The 22,378-nt window shown below is 39.4% G+C and overlaps 1 long non-coding RNA gene across 1 annotated transcript; it reads left to right on the top strand.

Annotated features, from left to right (window-relative positions):
* The first annotated feature begins 534 nt into the window (after positions 1 to 534).
* LOC120735043 lies at positions 535 to 17,560 on the top strand. Its single transcript, XR_005696165.1, has 3 exons — positions 535 to 545; positions 4,807 to 4,813; positions 17,080 to 17,560. It is a non-coding gene; the product is annotated as an uncharacterized LOC120735043 (long non-coding RNA).
* The last annotated feature ends 4,818 nt before the right edge of the window (positions 17,561 to 22,378 follow it).

Below are 22,378 nucleotides of genomic sequence, written 5' to 3'. Positions count from 1 at the left end.
ATGTAACTTATGTCTGTAGTACATGTTGTATTCATATTACATAATTTTCAACAAAAATTCAACAGATTTACAGCAACTTCCAATCCACCCATCTTCTTATCTATCTGGGCTGCGGAAGTGATAGGGTAAGAGGGGCAGGGTACATCCTGGAGAGGTCGCCAGACTACCATATAGAGACAAACAACCATTTGCACTTTAACACCTGTGGTTAATTTAGAATCGCTAGTTACCCTTATATCTGCATGACTTCTAACTGTGGAGGAAACCAGAGTGCGCAGAGAGAACCCATTGCAAACTTGGCCAGATTGTGGATTTGAACCCAGGACCTTGCTCTGAGGCAACAGCGCTAACCACCATGGCATTGAGCTGTTAATACCGACTTAACAAAAGTAGGAAAGCCATGCTTGATGCAGAATTTTCTTTATGTTTTTGTCCTTGACAAGTTAAACCATAATAAACAGTAACAGCATACATGTGGTGTGTGTGGTTGTCTGCCTCTTATAACCCCAGTGATTTTCCTGTGGTTTGACATCTCGTGTGATCTTGTGAATTTTGTGAGCCCAAGCAACTAACCACTCTTCCTAGATTGTATCATGTCATCTGAACAAAAACAAATTAAGTTGTTGAAGTTCATGCAGATCCAACATGATTTAATTGCTTTCACCATAGAAACAAGTTAGACTTTTGTAAATGTAACAACCACCCAATTTCCTTTTTTTGAGTGTACCTCTTCCAGAGTGTTCTTGGATATTGGAGATACTGTGAAAGTTTTTTTCTTGACCCTTTAAAATAATTCAATTCAATTCAATTTTATTTATACAGCGCCAAATCACAACAACAGTCGCCTTAATATTGTAAGGTAGACCCTACAATAATACATACAGAGAAAAACCCAACAATCATATGACCCCTATGAGCAAGCACTTTGGCAACAGTGGGAAGGAAAAACTCCCTTTTAACAGGAAGAAACCTCCGACCAGGCTCAGGGAGGGGCGGGGCCATTTGCTTCATTCGGGAGAGAGAAGGAAGACAGGATAAAGACACGCTGTGGAAGAGAGACAGAGATAATTAACAAGTGTGATTCAGTGCAGAGAGGTCTATTAACACATAGAAATACTCAATGCATCATGGGAATCCCCCGGCAGCCTACGTCTATTGCAGCATCACTAAGGGAGGATTCAGGGTCACCTGGTCCAGCCCTAACTATATGCTTTAGCAAAAAGGAAAGTTTGAAGCCTAATCTTGAAAGTAGAGATAGTGTCTGTCTCCTGAATCCAAACTGGAAGCTGGTTCCACAGAAGAGGGGCCTGAAAACTGAAGGCTCTGCCTCCCATTCTACTTTTAAATACTCAGGGAACAACAAATTTCAAGATAGTTGACCATATCAGTGGTCTTTCAGGCCGTTTAATATTGCTAAATTGGCCATTACGTTTTTAATAAAGACGGAACAAAGTTGTTTATTTGAAGGTTTTTTTTCTTCCTTTCTGGTAAGTTTATGTTCTTTTTTCATTTTAATGAAACCTCCTTCAGTTGCAACATCTGTTTAGACCTCACATTGAATTGATTGTATGTTTGGAAGGTTGGATGCGATCTCATGTCCCTCAGTCTCATCTCAAAGTGTGAAAGATTTAGAATGGTGAGCTGCAAATGATCACTGGTAACACAAACATGAACACAAATATGACCGTTTTGCACAATAGCAGTGCAACAGCACTATCCACTCGTTGAAATTCACATTCTTTAAAATACAACTGTTAGGACTTGACTTAATATCGAACGTCTGAGTCTGGAAAAATAGTGTGAAAATAGGACAGAGTGAGGCAGACTGACATAAGCCTACGCAGGCAGAACACCGAAATGGTAAACAGACCAGTTTGAAGGTTTGATTGCTACCTTTTACACTTTAATCATCCACAGGTATGACAGCACGATTGTGTATTGCAGTGTGTGGTGTGTGTGTGTGTGTGTTTGTGTGACTATGCTTGTATGAGGCAGTGACACAGCCATTCATCTTGCAGGACCTGGCAGAGAACACCCCTGTCTCTCTAATGGTGTTATTTGTTATTCAGACGCCAGGCAGATGCATTCTCTAATTTGCCATACCCTTCATTTTTGTTCACATTAAAGCAAGCGCAGCCACTTACACACTTTCTCTTTGACACATACACGTACAAACCCATGTGTGCACACTGACAAAACACACAGTTGTGTATCTATGAGTTAGACAACATTATTTTTGAAGGCTTTCTCTAACCATCACCTTACCTAGATGGTCTAAACCTGGACTTAACCTAAAATGATCGTTATACATGTCTTTGCTTTAAGATGTTAAATGTTATAGTTGTTTGGATTTGCCAGCCTTTTGGTGTCAGTTGACTGAATATTAAATATTTCCATTGGATGTTTGTGTCTCTTTATAGTTTTTTTGTTTTTAGCTTCTGTTGTAGTAATTCTGACTTTTATACATCTTTATGGTCATTATTTGTTTTTTGGTTGCTTTATCACTGTAGGTGGTTGTTTTCAACATCTGCGAGGAAGTTTTATATCTCTTTGTAGCTCAGGAGGTAGCACAGGTCATCTACTGATTGGGAGAGTGGTGGTTCAAATCCTGGCTGCTCTAGTCTGTATGCCTCCAAGTTGCTCTCTGATGCATCCATCAGAGTATGAAAGTGTGTGATAAAACATAACTTCAACCAAGCAACATTCTGATTTCACTTTTGGAAAAAGAACTAAAATATATAATGTTTTATAATATATATATTTTTTAAGTTAAACTAGTTTAAAATAAGCTTGCATGTCCTTGTCCTAGTCCTGGATTTTGTTGAATTATGGTTGGGATTATTGATTTTTATTGAGTTTGGGTTTTTTAATTTCCTATTTACCGCCCTCGGTTTGATCCATGTCCTCAGAGCTCCCCTTCATGTCTTAGTATTATCTTTTGAATTCAGTTCAATTTAGCACCAAATCATAATAGCAGCAGTCGTCTTGATTTACTTTAAATATTTGTTTTCTGTTTTATCTTGTGTTCAGTTCCATGTATATATACAGTAGACAGACCTAGCTATTGTAACGGATGTATAAGGACCGAAAGGCTCGTAGCAATGGGCCAGACATCCCATACTCCTGAAGGACTTCCCACAGAACACTCCGAGGGACATTGTCAAACACTTTCTCCAAGTGTAAAAAACACATGTAGTCTGGTTGGACAAGCTCGTATGCACCCATGAATGGACTTCAGCGAGTGGACAGAATCTGGAGTTTTTTAAGAGCATCTAAAGATGTTCTCATGCCCCAGTGAGCATCAGTGAGCAGTGTTGGGAAGGTTACTTTTAAAATGTATTCCACTACAGATTACAGATTACGTGCCCCAAAATGTATTTTGTAACGTATTCCGTTACGTTACTCAATGAGAGTAACGTCTTCTGAATACTTTGGATTACTTAATATATTATCATGCTGTTTACAACTACTTGAATGTGATTTATTGCTATTACTGAAGGTCCGCGGCTCCGAAACGTAGTAAAGGAACCTCTGGCTAATACGTCGGGTTCGTGTCGGCTCGTAGCCGAAAAATAGCTTTACTTTGTTGTCTGCGTCAACTTTGCTAGCGAGAGACAGAGAGAGACTCTCTCCTTGGAGAGGCTGCTCCAACGGAACTTATTGTTTCGGAGGAAAACACGAACACGGTGTACAGTCGAGTCTTAATAGCTTACTTACAGCTGGGCTCGTCAGGCACTCTTCTTGGCTGCAGTGGTTATTATTATATTTACATGCTTCCAGCTCCCGTTTCTGCTCGATGATAACTCGTAGTTTTCCACTCCCCTTTTTCTCCCTCCTCGCTCACAGACACATCACGGGTATGGCAGTCCATTCTCCCTGCAGCACTGACTACACTGCCCATGATGCTACATTCTTTAGAGCTATGCTTGTAGCATTCTGCCTATTAGCTTAGCACAACAACAACAACAACAAAAAGGCGCTCTCTCACCCAGGAAACACACAGTCGCAGAGAGAGAGAGTGTCACCCTGTAACCATGGCAACCGTAACGCTGCCGCCTGGAACAACAGAACGTAGCTGTCAAACAAAACCCAAACAGTCCTGACCCGCCACAATATGAAACAGGAAAGTACCGCCGTGTAATCCATTCATTTCAACAAAGTAACTGTATTCTGAATACCACCTTTTTAAACGGTAACTGTAACGGAATACAGTTACTCATATTTTGTATTTTAAATACGTAACGGCGGTACATGTATTTCGTTACTCCCCAACACTGTCAGTGAGAAATGTAGATTTATACGACTAAGACAATTTGAATTCTGTTAAAAAAAAAAATAAAAATCTATCTTTGCTCTCAGACCTTTAAACAACAATGTTAGTGTAGCTGAAAGAATTACAAACTAATACTGTCTTACTGCAGTACACGAGTTTCTCTTGTGTCTGGAATGACAGAGTTAATCCCAATTCAGAGTCAGCATTTTTGATTGTCTTGCTTCCTGGCTTCCAGCAGGTTAGACTTTATTAATATAGTAGCTCTTTTCCAGTTTTACGTTGTAAAGCACTCAAAGCACATACATATTCATACCGCACCTTTAACACTAAACTACTTTGATCACTACTTTGGGACTTTGACAAAACATAATAAAATTGTTTAATTCCACCTACACTTGGGTGGTCCACCTCTACACTCCACATACACCACTGTGACAGTACTTATTATTCTCACAAAGGCCGTTAAGGGAAAATATTTTTAGGAGTTCAACAAATTTCTGTTTAAGAAGTTTCTGCCTGCGGTATTTCTACAGCAGATCGGTGTTCATATGAAGTTTGTAAGCAATAACTGGACATTTTCATTCAGGATGGGTTTATGACCTCAGCATGTATAAAGGACACAGCCTTTCTAATTCACTTTCCCTATATACATTCCCAGTTTGTCCTGGGACTCAAAGCAGGCACTTTCCTGTCACAATATCCTGTTCCACCTGTGATTTATATTTGGGTAATCCAGAACATACCAGGACTCCTAATTATTTATGTGCTGTTGTTTTGGCTTTGGTTCCTTTTCCCTTTTACGCTGCCTACATGTCCTGCCTCGTCTCACAGAGAAAAGCCCAGATAGACCGGCTTTATGTTGTTTTATATGATTTGCTTTATTCATGTGTTTATATTTACTTTGTACATGTGATATTTATGTGTGTGTGTGTGTGTGTGTGTGTGTGATTTCCTTTCTTTATTTCCCTTATTTCTATTTAAAAATATTTGTTATTTTTAAAAAGCATCATAGAGTTAGAAGATATAGAAAGGGTTCCCAGAGACTTCCCACAATGTTACTTATTTTCTCTTGTAGATTCCTAGTAATATCTTTCAAATTACAAATATTTTTATTTTCTGAGCCCAACTGAGTTTTTATACTCAGCACAGTTTTGTGTTATTGTTCCTTCAGATTCAATTTTGTTAGCAACAAACATTAGTTTGGACACAAACCTAAGTCAGTCCAATAAACTGATACACAGGGCAGCTCCCTATAAGGTCACTCCAGGAACCCTTCTGATATTGCTCGACCCAGTTTTGGTTAATCAAGTTAATCAAATAAAACTGGTTTTCCTCTTACTGTAGGTTAAATGCCAAGCTAGCTAGCTAAGGTTACTTCCTCTCTAATGTTATGCTAGAAACTTTTTCATCCATATTTATAGTGTATTATAATATTTTTATATAAATAAACTCATATTTCTTCTATAGTTAATTTGCACTGTAACTGAGCAGATTGTACTGTAGTATTTATCAGGAACCTGTTGGTATTTAATCAGAACCAGTTTGAACTTTAATAACAATTTCAAGTTAGTCAGCAAAAGAAAATGTCAAATAACGCCTCATTTCATCTACTGTCATTATGCAAAAGAAGAAGTCGGTGAGATGAACAGCTGGTGGTTTTAATTGTCAATCTGGCTGCCATTGCCAAACTACTGCAGGAGAAGTGAGTGCAGTGAGATGGTGTAATATAAGGAACAGCTGTCAACCCAACTGACTGTAATATTAAAGATGGACGTAGCTTCCAGGTCTGACAAGTGAAGCCAACATAGAAGTGTGTCAATAAACACCTTCCTGGCAGTTTACAGTCTCAATCACAGTCTTTAAGTGTTACAATACAACATGTTTACTTTGAAAGTGAGTGTCCCCATAACTGTCCAAAAGAATAATGAAATGTGCTTTAGGGTGGGTCTACCAACAATATGACTGTGCATACAGCTTATCTTGGCTGTCAAGCTATAGAGCTCCAGAATTACTACATGATACAATTTTCTAAAACAACACCTCTAATTTTTACCTTTCAAAGGTCAGTTTAAGGGTCAAGACTTTGTTATAAAATTAGTTTTAGGTTAAAAAAGCTATAATATTAATATTATTATATTATATTGCACTAATAAGTGAAATTACACAGAAAATAAAAATGAATACAAAGATTAAATCTCATATTGTCGACACAGTGTTCTATGAGATACTAAAGATTTTCTGTATTTGTCCTTGTGGTAGTAGAGCTATTCACTATCTCACTATTCAGCTGCATGTCCAATAAATGATGCAAAGGTTGTCTGGATCCATTAGTTATCCACATCAATTCACCAACATTTGGATGACCTCTGTGTCACTGATGGATGAATCCAAACCGTGGGGTGATTCAAGACAGCAACACTGATGACTAATTCCCTGTTTTCCCAAGAAGTATGAATTCATCCCAACAGCTATTCACTATTAAGACCACTGTTTAGTTATTTCAAAGTAACATGTCCAGAATTAAACCCCTTTTCAATGACAGTCTCTTCATATTCCTTCTTACTGCTCAAATTAATATCTTTGTCCTCCTGAAAAGTCCTGAGTCATGTATGATTACTCTGTGGTCAAAAGTGTGAGTGTGGCAGCCTCTGCATTTCTCCATATTAGGCTACACCAACTGTGTGCTGGTCAGTGTTGGGACTAACGCGTTATTAAGTAACGCGTTACAGTAACTACGTTATTATTGTGGTAACGAGCACGGTAACTAGTTATTATGCCAAAATCAGGAACGCGTTAGTCGTTACTGGGATTTAGATAGGCTCGTTACTCGTTACTTCGTGTGGTGGCTATCGCGGAGCTTCCACAGATTCAGTAACATTAGTGAGTGGTGGAGACCAGCAGGTGGAGGAGGGAAAAGGGACGCAGAAGGAAAAGAGACCCGAGGCGGCCGCCGGTCCAAGTGTGAACTGAACTTCAGGTAAGAAGTTATGACCTTCAGTCCATCTGGGTCAGATATAAACCAAGTTTAGGTGGAGTTTATTTTCGTTATTCTGACTTTTTCCGTACTGGCTAGCATGATGGAGTTTCTATACAGCTGGGTGGGTGCTATGATGTTAACGATGTTAAACTTTATTTTGTTCATAAGTTATTAGAGTTGCCAACCGTCCCGTCTCGTATTCAGAGAAATTATTACGCGTTTCTTATTGAGGTGAAAAGGAACAGTTTGTCCCGGACTTCAGCTACAATGAAAAAGGCACAAAGCTGGAGTTACTCTGTGTCTTTGCTGCACAGCTGCCTCTTCTTCTTTCATTCGCTCCCTCCCTCTCCTGTTTCTACTTCAATCATGAGACTGATCAATGATCAGCTGATCGGCTCTCTTGTTTGTTTATCGCCCACTTTGCGCCAGAAAGAGGAAACCAGCGGATGTCGCGTTAAACAACAGCAGCACGTTTAAGCTTGATCAGCTGTTGTTAGAATTTATTTAATATCAATTTCTAGTATCAGCTGATGTTTGCTGGAGCCACAGCTGTAAAGCTGCTGGTCATGATGTCGGTTTGGATATGTGGTGAGAGGGAAACATGAAGATGAAACCAGGAGATGTCCTTACTGAACCATCAGAGCTGAACAGGTGATGGAGAAACAGGTTTACCTTTTAGGTGACATGAATGAGTTGAAGGGAAGTTATGAACTGTTTCTGAGAGACTAATAACACCAGGATCCTTTTTTAGGTAGCTGACAGCTGGTAACTGTGCAGGGGCGGGTCTAGCAAAGTTTTGCCAAGGGGGCAGGTAGGGCATTAACAGGGAGAGGGGGGCACAAAGAAATACTTTTCTTTCTTATTCTCATTTAAAATGTCTCGCTTTTAAAAAATAATTATCTGAATCTTACAACAAACGATTGATAGATTGATGCATATATACCATCAAAACAGTGTACATCACTGTCACAACAGTGTTTATTTTCATTCAAAGGCTTTATGATTTTTCCTATAATGGCGGGCCGGTCTCTAGTCAAAATGCCCGGGCTGATTTTCTGTCCCAGTCCAGCCCTGTATGCAGCTCATCTGCAGTCTGGTGTTACCTACATCTTCCTATTCAGAAGGCAGAATTTCAGAGTTCTGAGTACAATTGAAAGCACCACAACTGCGGTTTTTGTGTTGGATGTAAAAGGCCCACATGACGCTGTGACGTAGGCTAGAATCATGGCAGCAGTCAATGACGGTCCAGGCGTGGGATTTCTCTCGTGGAAATTATCTTTTCCTTTCTATTGGTAGGTGGCACAGTGCACTTGTGGCAAGTAAGCAAGCTAGAAGACTGGCAAAGTTATGGAAGCAACACATTAACAAGAGAATTCTGAGTAAAACCAAAGTTACTTTCCCTAGTAACTAGTTACTTTGAAAGTAACGAGTAACTTGAAGTAACTGAGTTACTTTTGATAGAAGTAACTAGTAATGTAACTAAGTTACTAATTTAAAGTAACTTTCTCAACACTGGTGCTGGTGAGTGTCAGAGGTCATCTATATTATTATCCAAACACCTCACATTCCCCATGATGATTGCTAAACCTTGCTAAACCTCTGAAAACACATAGTTCCCTTTGTACCCGCTCCAAGGATTACTGGCCTCTCTCTAGGCAGTGGAACTGTAAGCGAAGCTGAACATTCTTCATTGCCGAAAGTGTAATGCAAAGAAAAACCAACCAACCAAAACTTGTAAAACTTGACTTTACTTCACAAAACATAACTGTTTCGCAATTGCATAAAACACAAAGAGGAAGAAAAAATTGTTTTATCAAGTAAAAGAAAGAGAAAAAACGGACAGAAGCTGCAGCAGCAGGCTGCCAAGAAGAAAAACGAGTATGGTAAGGGTTTGGCACTTATTTGTGCCAGTTAAGCAGCACTCACTCTGGGGGAATCAGTGGGAACAGACGTCAACTTTAACATATGTGAAATGACCAGAATACCTCAAACTTAACAGCAATACACCTGTCAAGTTTGACTGGATAAACAGTTGATGAAGGCAGAAGAAGAACAGATGGACAAATTATCAGATGCTCACACAGACGTGATAGGCTGCTACCTCTCTAACCAGACGCTTCATATGTTGTTTCAAGTTTGAATGAATGTAAATAACCATAAAAAATATAATGAGAAATAAAGTCATACCCATCTGTTTTGGAACTGAAGGGCATTACCATGCTATATTTCCATTTGTGTAGAGACACTGGTAACTGATCCCTTAATTACAACAACAACAACAACAAAAAAGTGTCTGTCCATTACATACAACGACAGTTCAACAATTGCAATGCATTTTGGGTAGTCATCATATTGTTGTTCACGAAAAACCAAAATCAAAGACGGACCACAGCACTGAGATCTCCCAAGTGATCCCTGAGTGGATCAGCAGCACGTAGAGCCAAACGCAGAGAAGCTAAACAGCGATGTAGGGAATTTTATTGGGAGGAGTATGATCGCAAAGAATGGTCACTTTTATTTTAGCAGCCAGTTACCGTATTTCTCAAAACATGTTGTGTTAAGTTAAGATTTATTAATCGCTTCAAGTCAATATTCATGCACGTGGCATATTTTTACATCTCATAACATGGCATTAATATTACATTGTGATATTATCCTTACATCTTCTTGTTGTCCTTGTAGGACTGTGACTCTTAATAAGAAAAGTCATTTGTCTTTTATTAAAGTATAATATTTCATTACTTTGTGTTCTAATGTGTCTGTGAAGGTTCTCAGTCATCCAGATCACCGTATGCTAAGGAGCTTGGAAAGAAAAGCATCTTTTCTTGAAGGCGTTTCACCTCTCATCCAAGAAGCTTCTTCAGTTCTAAGAGCAATTGTTGGAGAATCCAAGATTTTAAGCCCTATGGGAGTGTCCGCAAGAAGGTCATGGATCCACTATTGATCCTCTACCTAATCACACGAGTCAATGTGTGAAAATGGGTGTGGGTCACAATCAGCCAAGGTTTTGGGTGAACCCACTGTGAAACCTAGCCCCACCCTATCATGTGATTTATTGAGGTCAAATGGCCCAGGATACGAGTGGGAGTTAAGGCGTCTGAGTAGGGATCTCAAAACTGGATTATAGATGGCAGACAGTTGGTGTTGTAAGCCCCGCCCTCTGTTCAGAGATGGTCGTTCACAGTGGACATAGATGGCTTCTTTCACTCCTCTTTCGAACCATCCGTCTTCTCTGTTCAAAATGTGAACATTGGGACTCTCCACCAATTACAACTGAAGAAGCTTCTCGGATGAGAGCTGACACGTCTTCAAGAAAGCTTAAAGAAGTCCAAATGCTTTTCTTTCCAAGCTCCTTAGACTTTGTGTTCTAATGCATCAGCAGATGCAGGAACTTGAATTCTCTTTGTCCTGTGTTAACGGTCAGAGGTTTTAACCAGCCACAATCACACAAGCTGGTTTCCTAAGACAAAAGCATAAAGAATTCCTTCAATTCTAATTGTACTGCCACGTAGCTACAGCCAAGCAACCTGCCCCAGGTCTTTAGCTTAGCAACAGGCTTACAACACGTGACATTTGCATGTGTTATGCAAATGAGAATGACAATTCCATGATGTTATGATTCCAAGCTCTGTGAAAACCTCAGCAGGTCTTCAGCGTATTATGAGGGTAATTCCAGTTATAAACTGAGTCTATAGTGACTACTTCTTCAAACATATGCTTCCTCCCTCCCTGCAGCATCCTCTCAGAAAGCAGCATTTGTGATTTGTTTTTGCTGCGCAGCTATATTAGAAACTCCCTTTAGTCTCACTCAAATTAATATTGTTTTTTTTGTATGGATGAGAATGTGTCCTTCTTTCTTCATTAACCTTTGGTTTTAGGTTTCCTTTTTTTTAAGTTGGTCATGTGATTACTGTGAGACTGAGCCTGGGAGCTGAAAGCTGCAGTCAATCCAAATCAAACAGCCCCATCACCTCTAGGGCTTCCTCTTTCCTTGTAACCACCAGAGGGCACCAGTGGTCTTTTCTTCCACAGCAGCAGAAATAACCTGTGAAAAGGTGTGTGTGTGTTTACACGTGTGCAAGTTTACATGTACTGTATGCATCATATGTTTAGTCAGACTGTTCGGAAATTCTGTTATTATGTAACAGCCAGTGCGCCCTGAAAGAGTCCAGAATGGGGAAGCAGACATCTGTGTGAGTCTGGTGTCGAAGTGTGTCTGTCGCAGTCACAGACACACCAGCTGGAATTCCAACCAGCTAATCTGGAAATTCAGAGATGAACAAGAATTGCTGCTTATTATGTGATCATTTGGACCTATTAATGTCACATACAGTCATCAGATTTGTTTGATTCATTTATATGCTAGAATATTTGTAATATGGCAGACCTCAGAACTGTATGTTGTCTAATAGTTTTGGGAATAATGCTTACTTTTGGAGCTCCTCTCACAGTAACCTGGGTTAAATTGGATGTTTTCAAACAGGCAGATCATAAAGTCATGTTATAATGATAAAATATTTCATATATGGGTTAAACCTCGTCAGATGGACATTCTGTGTTATTGGCTAATGAGTAACTCTAAGGGCTTAAAATTCATGTATTAACATGGCAAGGTCATGTATGTACTGTGTGAGTCACAGCTGAAGTCTAGAGAACACATGCACACCTCAAGATCTCCATCTTGTCATAGAAGGTAATCTAAATTCATAAATTCTGACTTTGATTTGCAGAGGCAACATTTCAACATGTAGAAAAGAGACTGACAGTCTTATCATCACAGGAATATGAGAACTATTGTACAGTGTGCTGCTGCTTAGCAACTATATCACTCCCTCGGTGTATATTTAGAGCAGACATGGGCGAAATATGGCCTGAATTCTTGAACCACCCTGTGGACCATCTCAATCTGGCCCCGAACGCCGTAAAAGGAAAACAGTGTATGTTTGTTGATGTTTGATGTATTAGAATACATGAGTACCAACAGCTCTCTCTCATTGTCCCACACAAACAGGCGCTTATTTCCTCTCAGATAACTTTTTAAATAGTTTGATGCCTCATAGCAGCTCCACCATTTAAAATTTTAATTAATCTTCAAGGCCCAAGAAGACCATGAGAAATACGACAGAAAAACAAACACTAAATTTCATTACATTATGAATACACCTGAGAATGGTAGAAATGTTTGATTTGTAGTAGAAAACCTCTGGACCAATAGGCTGGGTTTAGTCTGTACTTGTCATGTTAAGCTGGTAACACAACATGTACTTTAACTTGGGTACAGTTCTAAACTTAGAACAAGAGGGACATTTCATGAAAGACTTTCTCCTTGGAAATTTGGTCATACACAGGATTTTTTTCTTCTTCCCATAATGAAAAGAGTCAAGCATCACAGGTTATAATTGGCAGAGTTGGTGCAGATACAAAGTGGATTTTGATTTCTGAAACCTGGTATATTGGCCGCTTCCCCGATTTTTGTCAGTAACATCTGCAAAACAGTGCAGTTGAAAGGAGCAGTCTCGGCCTTTGTGGATAACAGACATCTGTGAAAATGTTTATACCACTCTATCAATAACTGTATGGACAGAATTTATAGGCACAGCCAAACGACAGCATGTCTGTCGGTGCTGTTTGTTTCATCAAATGATGCTTTCTGAGAATAAGCTACTTAACCCTGCTATGGATCTCAGCTGTAAGGACCCAGAGGGCCATCTCTGGGTTGGGACTGTTGCTTCCTCATTTGATGGAGCTGACGTGTCCCTGTGTAATCAATATCGAAAAATCATGATATTTTTTTCATATCAGTCGATATCAATATAAATCAAATCCCTATCTCTGTCAAGCTCCCAACTCTTTAGTGAAGAAGTGTAGGTTAAGTTTGATTTAAATTTTAAATATTTTCTGTCTAAAGTTGAATATGATAAAATGTATAATAGGACTACAACCATATTTCAAATAAATAATATAAGTTTATATGAGAAACCAAAAACTTATTTCTGACCAGTTCAAAGCTTCAAGTGTTACAGGACACAAAAAATGTTTTTTTTAAATAAATGAAGTAGATATTAATACAAGATAAATTAAAAAACAAACACACTAAACTGTCTCATTTTATTCGTATAGATTCAAACCCCCAAACATTTATTTCCTCCTCTTATTTTCTCTGTTACTTTTATATGTTTATTTATTAATTTCTATTTGCCTTATTTCAGTTTTTACATGTAAATGTAGTATAAATGAAATGTAGTATAGTAAGACACTGTCTAAGTTGACAGGCGGGGAGGAACCCTACAATACTGTATATCTATAATATAAAGCTCCTTGAGGAGACTGTTGTTATGATTTGGTGCTGTATAAATAAAATAAAATTGAACTGAATAGAAAAGAGGAGAAAATATAAAAAGATAGAGCGCAAATACATATACACAGATACATACAGCCACAGTCTTCTTGTGGTGTGTGTGTGTGTGCGTGCGTGTGTACATGAGTGTCTATGTATGTGTCTTTGTCACGAAATGTGCTTCAAAATAATGGTGGGAAGCTGCAATAAAGCCCGTCCCCAGGAGCCAGAGATAGAAAGACATAGATCCAGGAGATCTGGGCCATTCGCAGCGACCAAGAGTACCGAAGACCTGAGGCCACACATCTCTGTGATATGTGCACGTTCATCCCAGCAGGAGAAGGAGGGAGGTCTGAGATGGGGCGCCACGGCCCAAGGGTGAGAGTCGTAGAGAACCAGAGGCAAAGGCCGGTCGACCCTGCCAGAGGCCCCAGGCACCCAAGAAGTACCCGGCAGAGCCCCCCCACCTGAAACAGAAGCAGTCCAACCCCCCTCCGACCATTGCCACCAAGGGAGCAGGTCAACAACCTCACCAGAACATCCATCCATATGCCCTGGAGCCAACAAGTACCTGCAACCCAGGGAGGGGCAGCAGCATCCAGCAGGGAGCAGTAGTGAGACTCATTTATGGATCAGATGTGCGATTTGACCATAAATGTGATGCAGTAGTTGCGTATGACACTGCTGTTTCGCTGTCTCTGCCCTCCATGTCTAGCTGGGAAAGTGACATCTTAGAGAAATGTTTATGGCCAGGGAGTTAGTCACAAAGTTAGGTTATTTGTGGAAAGATGATTTTGACACAGATTGCAGAGTATGCTGCTCTGCTTCTTTGTCAAACTTTAAGTGTCTCCACATTAGCAAATTTCTCTGACCTTCTTTTCAGAAGCATCCTCATTTTTGAGCCCTGGACTGAGTCATTTAGGGTGTCTCCAGCTTTGTTTCACACTTTCTCTTCTCAATCTTGCCTTTTATCTCACTCACACTCCTAACAAACTGGTGTGACCAGCTGCAGTAGCCCAAATATTAGCACCTTGTACTCCTGCTGGATACTTGTATGCTGTATGTATCAGCCTAACAGGACATCACTCTAACACCCAAACACATAACTGGTTCAGTGCAGTGTTAGATTCCTGGTTTGCTTGGTATTTATGTTGTTTCTTATTTTTGTACTACTTAGTGAATTTAGTCTTGTTCTTGGTTCCCAGTTGCCGTAGTTTTATTCCTCCCTGTGTGTTCCTCTTTTACTCATGCCACTCATGTTCTTCTCATCTAGTTATTTCCCTTCCTGTTTTCTTTGTCTCGTTCTTGTTGTTGTTTCGTTCTTTTGTGAGTCAGTCTCCTCTCACTGTTGTTTACCCCTCTCTTATTTTTGTCATGTCCCCATATCTGGGTCATCTCGGTGTCTTGTTTCCATGGTTGTCTGGGTTACTTCCTGTTTTACCTGGTTAGGTCCTTGCACGTTCAGTTTTACTTCTCCTGTCTCATTCGTTAGATTCTGTTCAGCTGTGTTCTCCACCTGTTGCCTGTTCCTTTGTTATCTTGTGTGTGTGTATATTATCTCCATCTCCTTTTGTTCTTTGTCACAATCTCTCTTATGAGTTTAAACAATAAAGCTGTAGTTCTGGGCACTTCCTACAGTCTGGAGACTTGCATTTGGGTCCTCACCTGTCAATCACGCAGCACAAGTTATGACAGTTTTCACTGTCATTGGCCTTCTGTGTTGTTTGTCAAAACATGGGGGGAATGAATTCTATGAAATTTGTATTGGTGATGTTTCATATTTCCGTAAAGTTAAAATTATTTCACAATAATAATTTTTATAATTTTATCACTCAACCCTGTGATTGTTTTTTCTTCACCAGGGCAGAGTGGAGTAGGACACTGACAAACAGAATGATGTCTGTACTCATTTGTTGAGCTACCGGTGGACTCATGAGCTGTGGGTAGTGAGTAAAAGTGTCATGCTCCTTCAGCCCTCCTGTGCTGGCTTGCTCCTTTCTATCTTTTCTCTTTATTGCTCTCTCTGTCCATCTGTCTGAGTGTTGGTGTGTGTGTAAACCAAACCCTGTGTTTCAGGAGTGGGTCCTTCTCTGTTCTCCCGCCTTTGGATTCTGCATACCTAGAAGTAACAAATTTACCTGTCGGTAACTCTCAGTCTCCTACTTAAGAGGAAGGAAGCCCTTTAGTTGACGCCCGATCATTGCTTAGAATGAGCATGATGCTCTGTTTTTTTTTTCTTTTACCTTCTTTTCTCATCTTCATCAAACCTGGAAGTGGAGACTAAGTGAGTTGAACAGGGACAGAGTCTTGAGAGAAGATTACTCTGTGGATGTGTCTGTTGGAGTCCAGGCCCTTACTAAATGGACATTCTGTACATTGATTGCAATTTGGACCACTAGTTATGACAGAATACATTTTTTGATGCATGTGACATCAAAAATGAGCTTCCACCAAACAGTGTCTAAAGATCAGTTGCATTTAGGCTTTTTTTTTTTTTCAATCTGACTAAAGATAAGCACAGATAGTATCTGCTTGTAACAGTAACTTGTCTAAGAGTCTACAAGAGTAGCAGAATTTCATCATGCCAGTCAATAAGTCTTTTCTATGGGCAGAAATCTGTGCCACCAGAAACTGAATTTGAATAAGTTAAATTTGAATTTGAATTGCTTGGATTGAATCTGAATTGTAACTTGAATAAATGCTTTTACAAACTGAATATGAATTAGCCTAATTTGAAATTCAATTTATTGGTTTGAAAATGATCATCACTAAATTGAAATTGAATTTTATATTTTGAAAATGAATTCATTTGCTTTGAAACTGTATTTTATCCTTTAAAAATTTAGCTCTCAAATAATTTCAGATTCACTTCTCACCATTCAGTTTCAGTTCCAAAATTCAGTTTTTTGGGACTTACATCCGGTTCCGGTTCAAGAGTAATCGAGCGCAGATTAATAGAACTACGTTTTACTAGCGGACCGAAAGTGAAGAAACTCTCAGGTTGGTAATAAATGTATTACATGTATAAGAACAAGCGTCATGTTAACAAATGATAGCCGTACAGTAACTTTAGCTGTTAGCTAAAAACGCTAATTTAGCGTAGTTTGCCCTGGATTCAGCTTTGACAAACAAATATGATCGACTGTTTCTAGTAGAATTCCAAAGTTGTCATCTTGTACCCTCTCAGAGCCCTGTGTGCTTGCAGTGACCCCTACAGTAGGGAAACATGCAAAACGATGTCCAAACCTTTGTGTTTTAGCTTTATTTATGTCTTACACAGCATCCCAACTCTTTAGCTAACTTAATAACTTTAGCTAAAGTGAATAGTTAGTGTAATTCATTAGTGCAGCATTACTGGATCACCTCTTTTTGAAGTGATATGATATGTGACTATCACTCTGTTTAAATACCATAATAATTCGTAGGGTACTGAGTGCATGCTTAATTAGTTGGGGTTTTTTAAACATACTGCTCCATTGCTATGTTTGACAGGCTGAAGTTGTCGGGTCACCTCCTAAATCGACCATCTTTTACAGGTGTTTTGTGCCAGAAATGGAGGGTCCACTGAAGACTGAAGATACTGAATCTCTACGCCTTGCCATCGATCCCTCTTGTGCCTTCATCTAGACAAGAGACATTAACTTAACCACTCTCATATGCTCTGTACCTACATCATCTTCCCTGACAGTCGTAGCTTGGCTCATCTGAGGGTGAAATTATAAGAATGTGTTATTTTGCAAAGTGCTCTCTAGGGTTCCTAAATAAAATATGGCATTGAGGTCATTTCTTTTGAATTAATCCCTTCTTCTGAAATATAAGAACCTCTCCTGGTTTTAATGGCACTTTGGATTTCCTTACTTTCTGTTCCACTCCCAACCCCAAGTAGATGCTGACAAGCTGACACAGTAACATGGAAGAGGGAAAGAAGCTGGAAAGGACTACTACAAATAAACCCAAAGCCTAACAATGAAAAATGTAAAATAAGAACAATAATAATAATAATAATAATAATAATAATAAAGATAAAAGATGAAGTAACAAGTTTTTAGTTTCTTGTTTATTCCAAATGATCATCCAGATGTCTGTGACGACAAACACCATAATGGAAGGCCTTTGTCATCACATGCTTAAACTCATATTTTTGCATATGCTGAACAGGTAGTCAGACATGCTGTAACTGTGGGGTAGAAAACTGTATGAACATTGAATTTCAAATTAGGCTAATTCATATTCAGTTTTTAAAAGCATTTATTCAAGTTAAAATTCAGATTCAATCCGAACAATTCAAATTCGAATTTAACTTATTCAAATTCAGTTTCTGATGGCACAGATTTCTGCCCATACTTTTCACCTGTTTCCACTATTTTGTGTGACTTCTCATTTCCTCAAACCTCTACAGCGGACCTGGAGAGTGGAGAGTTAGCATGACCCATAGAGGCTGGAACAATACATTAATGTGAAATGAACAATTGAACAAACAACTGTGTTTGGGATAAAAAAGTGAAAAGGGAACAATGTCTCATGATGGACACCACTGGGACCTTTTTTAATATATAACCAATACAATAATTATTCTGTTCATAGAATCATGTTAATAGAAAATGTAAGTTAACATTGATTTTCCTTCTAACTGTATTTGCTGCTGCACATCAGATACACATTAACTGCATACATTTAAAACCAATATGTCTGAAATGTGTCCTGAATTCTGAATGTTTGCTACATTTTACATCGTAACTATACCACTCCTTCACTTTGTATTTAATAAGTGCACAGGTCAGTACAGTATAACAGACTTCAGGCTACTCCCACGTGAACGAAGTAAATGTTTTTTTTCTGAGTTGAAAGCTAAATTGTAGGCTTCCACACGCCACATGTGTGGCGACTGTTCCTGCTTCTGGATTGATTTTGCTATCAGAAGCTGGCAGAACTTAATGACTCTCTGAGGCTGTCCTGTTGGCGATTTGCGGTTCGAGCTGGTGTCACAGGAAACTTGGTTGGCTGGATCTCCTGTGGTATTATCAGGTCTAGCTGCCAGCTCATCTCTATATCTGGATCTTACAGTCCCGGGTGCCTCTGAGGCTTTCAACCCTTATCACAGCGAAATACATTAAAGACAAGATTAAAATGAGAGAGAAGACTACAGGACATTTTGAAAAGACTTAGTCAGGGATCTACAGCCACATCACAGATGTCTGTAATGGCTGATGGGATTTGAAACATCTGAATCACGCAGAAAGACGAGGATTCTTTTTCAAAAAGAATAGCATGCCATTCTTATTCCAAATGCACAAAATAATGCTTTGACCATAAAACGGTTGTTGTGAAAGAACACATTTTAAATCACACACCTTTTTCCTGAACCTAACCAAACAGAGTGACTGAAACAACTCAGCAAGTGGCAAATAAAAGAAAACAGAAACCACAAAAGTACAAATGTGACACAAACCATATTCTCCAGGCTGATCAACCTGTGACTTATTCCACTGTCGGCACTCACACCCCACCAAAGTTTCTAAAAATGGACTGTTAACTCTCTGTGGTGGACACTGCTTTACCCGTGAATCAGTGCAAGACCTAATAAACTGATTGAGTATCATTCTCTGGGCCACATTTGCTAAACGCTCAATGCACAAATAGTGCTGATCGATGTGGTGAGTTTTACAGGTGACTTACAAAAGTACAAAATACTGGTGTAGTCAGATCATTTCAATATGACATACTCAGTCTTACAAGAGCAGCGCGATTTTGCCTAAGGTCGCAAACTACGAGTGTATGAATACCACCATAAATCCAAGTAGCACCACAGTTATGAAGCATACTAAAAACCATGTGTGCTGTCCGTGGTCCTGAAATTACAATGGGTTCATTTTATTAAGGGAAATATGTTAAGTTTATTTATTTATTTATTTAATTGCAAACAGCATCTTCAAACTATCAAACCAATGCAAAAGAAAAAAGGAGAAATGGGCTGCCCTACGTCCATCCAAGGTCTGACTATTTTCAGGACAGGGTCCAAGTCAGCAGCATCATTTGGCCTTTCTTTCCATTTTACTTTGAACCCCACAGCCCAGGCTCTGAAACTCATTTTAGTTGGAGGTTCTAGGTCATCTCTAAATACACTGAGCAAATTTAGAATTAGGTGGCTCGGTAATCTGTTTATTTTTTTCACCTCTTGGTCTGACAATCCAAATAAATTGACACAAGTGTCTGTTTGCTCTTAAATCTCTGTGATGCCTCATCCATGCAGCGATACTGTAACTGGCGCCATATAAAGCGCAAAAAAATAAGACATGCCTTTTTTTCTGCGTGAAATTTCAATGCGATTAAGAATTTATTCTGCGTCGCAAATGTTCGTAAATCAGATTGCACACTTGATTGAAATATTCTCCTCCATAAATTTTGTGCCTTGAAAAAGGAACTCCCAGAAAGAATCTCTGAGTCTGGCACCTCTTACACATGATCTTGTCACTGTGATCTCTCTCTTTTTTGAAACCCAGTGTGCAGTGGAGCAACACGTTCGCAAATCTGGTCCTAAATGTTCAAACAGATGGACAAGTGTCTGAGTACAGGGTAGTTAGAATAAAATACTATGTGATAAATCTAACCCCATAGCAGGAGTGAATGTGCAACATATGCAGACAATTTAGGGAAGAAGTGTATTTACAGCAGCCCGTGCTGTGCAGACCTCTGATGTTATTTGTTGGGCTTATCTGTCCTTTTGAACCTAGCACAGCACTGAGACATTTCTATGCATTTCACATTTTGCAAGGTTTGTTAACTTTTAGTGTTTTGCTAAAAGAGCTTTTTAATCTTCATCTTTATCAGATAAATTATTGCTGCAATGCTGAATTCACTGTGCTGGTTGAATGTTATTGCACCTGGCTTTATTTCTCTTTCAAGAAATGAAATAGTGACAATATACTGACTTGGCATCCAATGATTGAACCAACAACCTTATAGCTCTGGGTAGTGGTAGCTCAAGAACTACAACGGGTCACCTACCAAGCAGTGGGGGTTGAACACCTTGTGCTGCTGGTAACAAAGTGCCAAAAGATACAATTTAAAACGGGTTCTTTTTTAGTTTTTAGTTTTGTGTAGTGACAACAGTAGTTCATACTCTGGGTTAAGCGCCTTTTTATCCTTGAACGATTCACAGATCAGAATTAGGTGGTTAACAAACAAAGTAAATATTTCTCTGTAAATGCTCAGGTACAAGGACTAGACTGAAAATCTGTGAAAAAGCACCAACGAATGTCCAAAGAAACCAACTCTAAAGAATTTCAAAAAGCCTGGAAAACTAAAATTAGAATAATGTCTGTCATTTAAAAAAGAAAAAAGAAAAAATGAGAAGTGACTCAAGACTTTTGGACAGTATTATATGCTTGTATTGAATGCCAACCACCAGCCAGTGAAACCATTCCTTACTCTAATGCATTTCAAAAAAGACGGTGTTTTTTCTAATAAAATAATGCATGTTGGAATAAAACAACCAGAAAAACTCTTACGTTACAAAGAGACAATACATCTAGGATCTCTCCAACTATGAGAGTCTTGGTGAGTAAAGACCTCCAGTTGCTTAGGCAGAGATGGAAACATCATCTTAAATCTTAAAGTCAGACACTTTGGACACAGTATTTCTAAACAACCGCCTCAACCTTATGATTGCTGTTTGCACTATTATCATCATGTCACAGTGCTTCCACTTTTTGGTGTGAGCATGAAGAGCCCACTTGAATAGTGTTTCTTGAGAACAATACCTGACTTATCAGTTTCTAAATGCTCTACTAACATAGTTTACCAGCCATGTCCCTGTTATGTGACCATTCTTGTACCTATTCAGTACAAAAAGTCATCTGATCTGTTTAATACATTAATTTAAAAAAATAAATCACCTGACAGAGTTGTTATTTAGGCTGATTTTACCATCAGAAGCAGTTGTCACGGCCATGGCGGTATCCAGCCCTCCTCCTTCCTTCCCTCTCTGCTTCTTGCACTCTCTCCCTCTCCCTCTTCTCAGATGGGCGAGTTTTTGTGCTCCAGCGATGCCCGCCTGGAGGTGTGGTCTCTTGCTGAGCACCTGTGTGTCATTTCCTGATCGAGCCTCCTGTGTATTTGAGGAGTGGTCCATTCGCCCATTATTCGGCTGATTGCTACAGCTACTTCATCAGGCGTTAGTTCTGTGTTTACTCTGGCACATTATCTTCCTCATTCCCCCTTCTCCTCGCTTCGCTCACTCTCTGTGGTGCGTTGGCTGGATTACCTCTGTTGCTGTGGACCCTCTGCTCTCTGGATTCCCACTCTGAAGTTATAATACCCACCTGCCTGCCCACTCTCCATCATCTCCCCACTGCTCGCTCTCCCTTCCTCTCAAAGAGTGCTCCCCTTGCTAAAACCTTCTGTCTTTAATATTAAACTCTTTTGGTAATGAATACTGTGAACATTTGCCTCTGGATCTGCCTCCAAACAGTTTGTTGTGCCAGGCAGTAAACATGTTAGCTGAAGTTGGACATTTTAACTCTGGAGTTTATGAGGAACTTCTCACTCTTGGAATCAGTCTCAAGTTGCCAGCTTTTGGCCCTTTGGTTTCCAGCTTGATGTTACATCCTCAGTGGGTGCTGCTGGGGACCAACAAACCACCTTTAAAGAGATTTTCCACATTATGACACGTACACTTTCCCCTGTCCTCTTGATTTTCACCAGCTTTATTTCTTCACCTTGAGTTGTACAGCATATGTCCAGTATTTATTCTCACCGTTACTCTTAGACAAGGTTAGTTGGGGGATGTTGC

The sequence above is a fragment of the Simochromis diagramma genome, unplaced genomic scaffold (assembly GCF_900408965.1).
Source record: "Simochromis diagramma unplaced genomic scaffold, fSimDia1.1 OVJJ01000747.1, whole genome shotgun sequence".
Classification (NCBI taxonomy): Eukaryota; Metazoa; Chordata; class Actinopteri; order Cichliformes; family Cichlidae; genus Simochromis; species Simochromis diagramma.
Note: the sequence above shows the minus strand (reverse complement) of the source record. Positions and strands in the feature narration are given on the sequence as shown.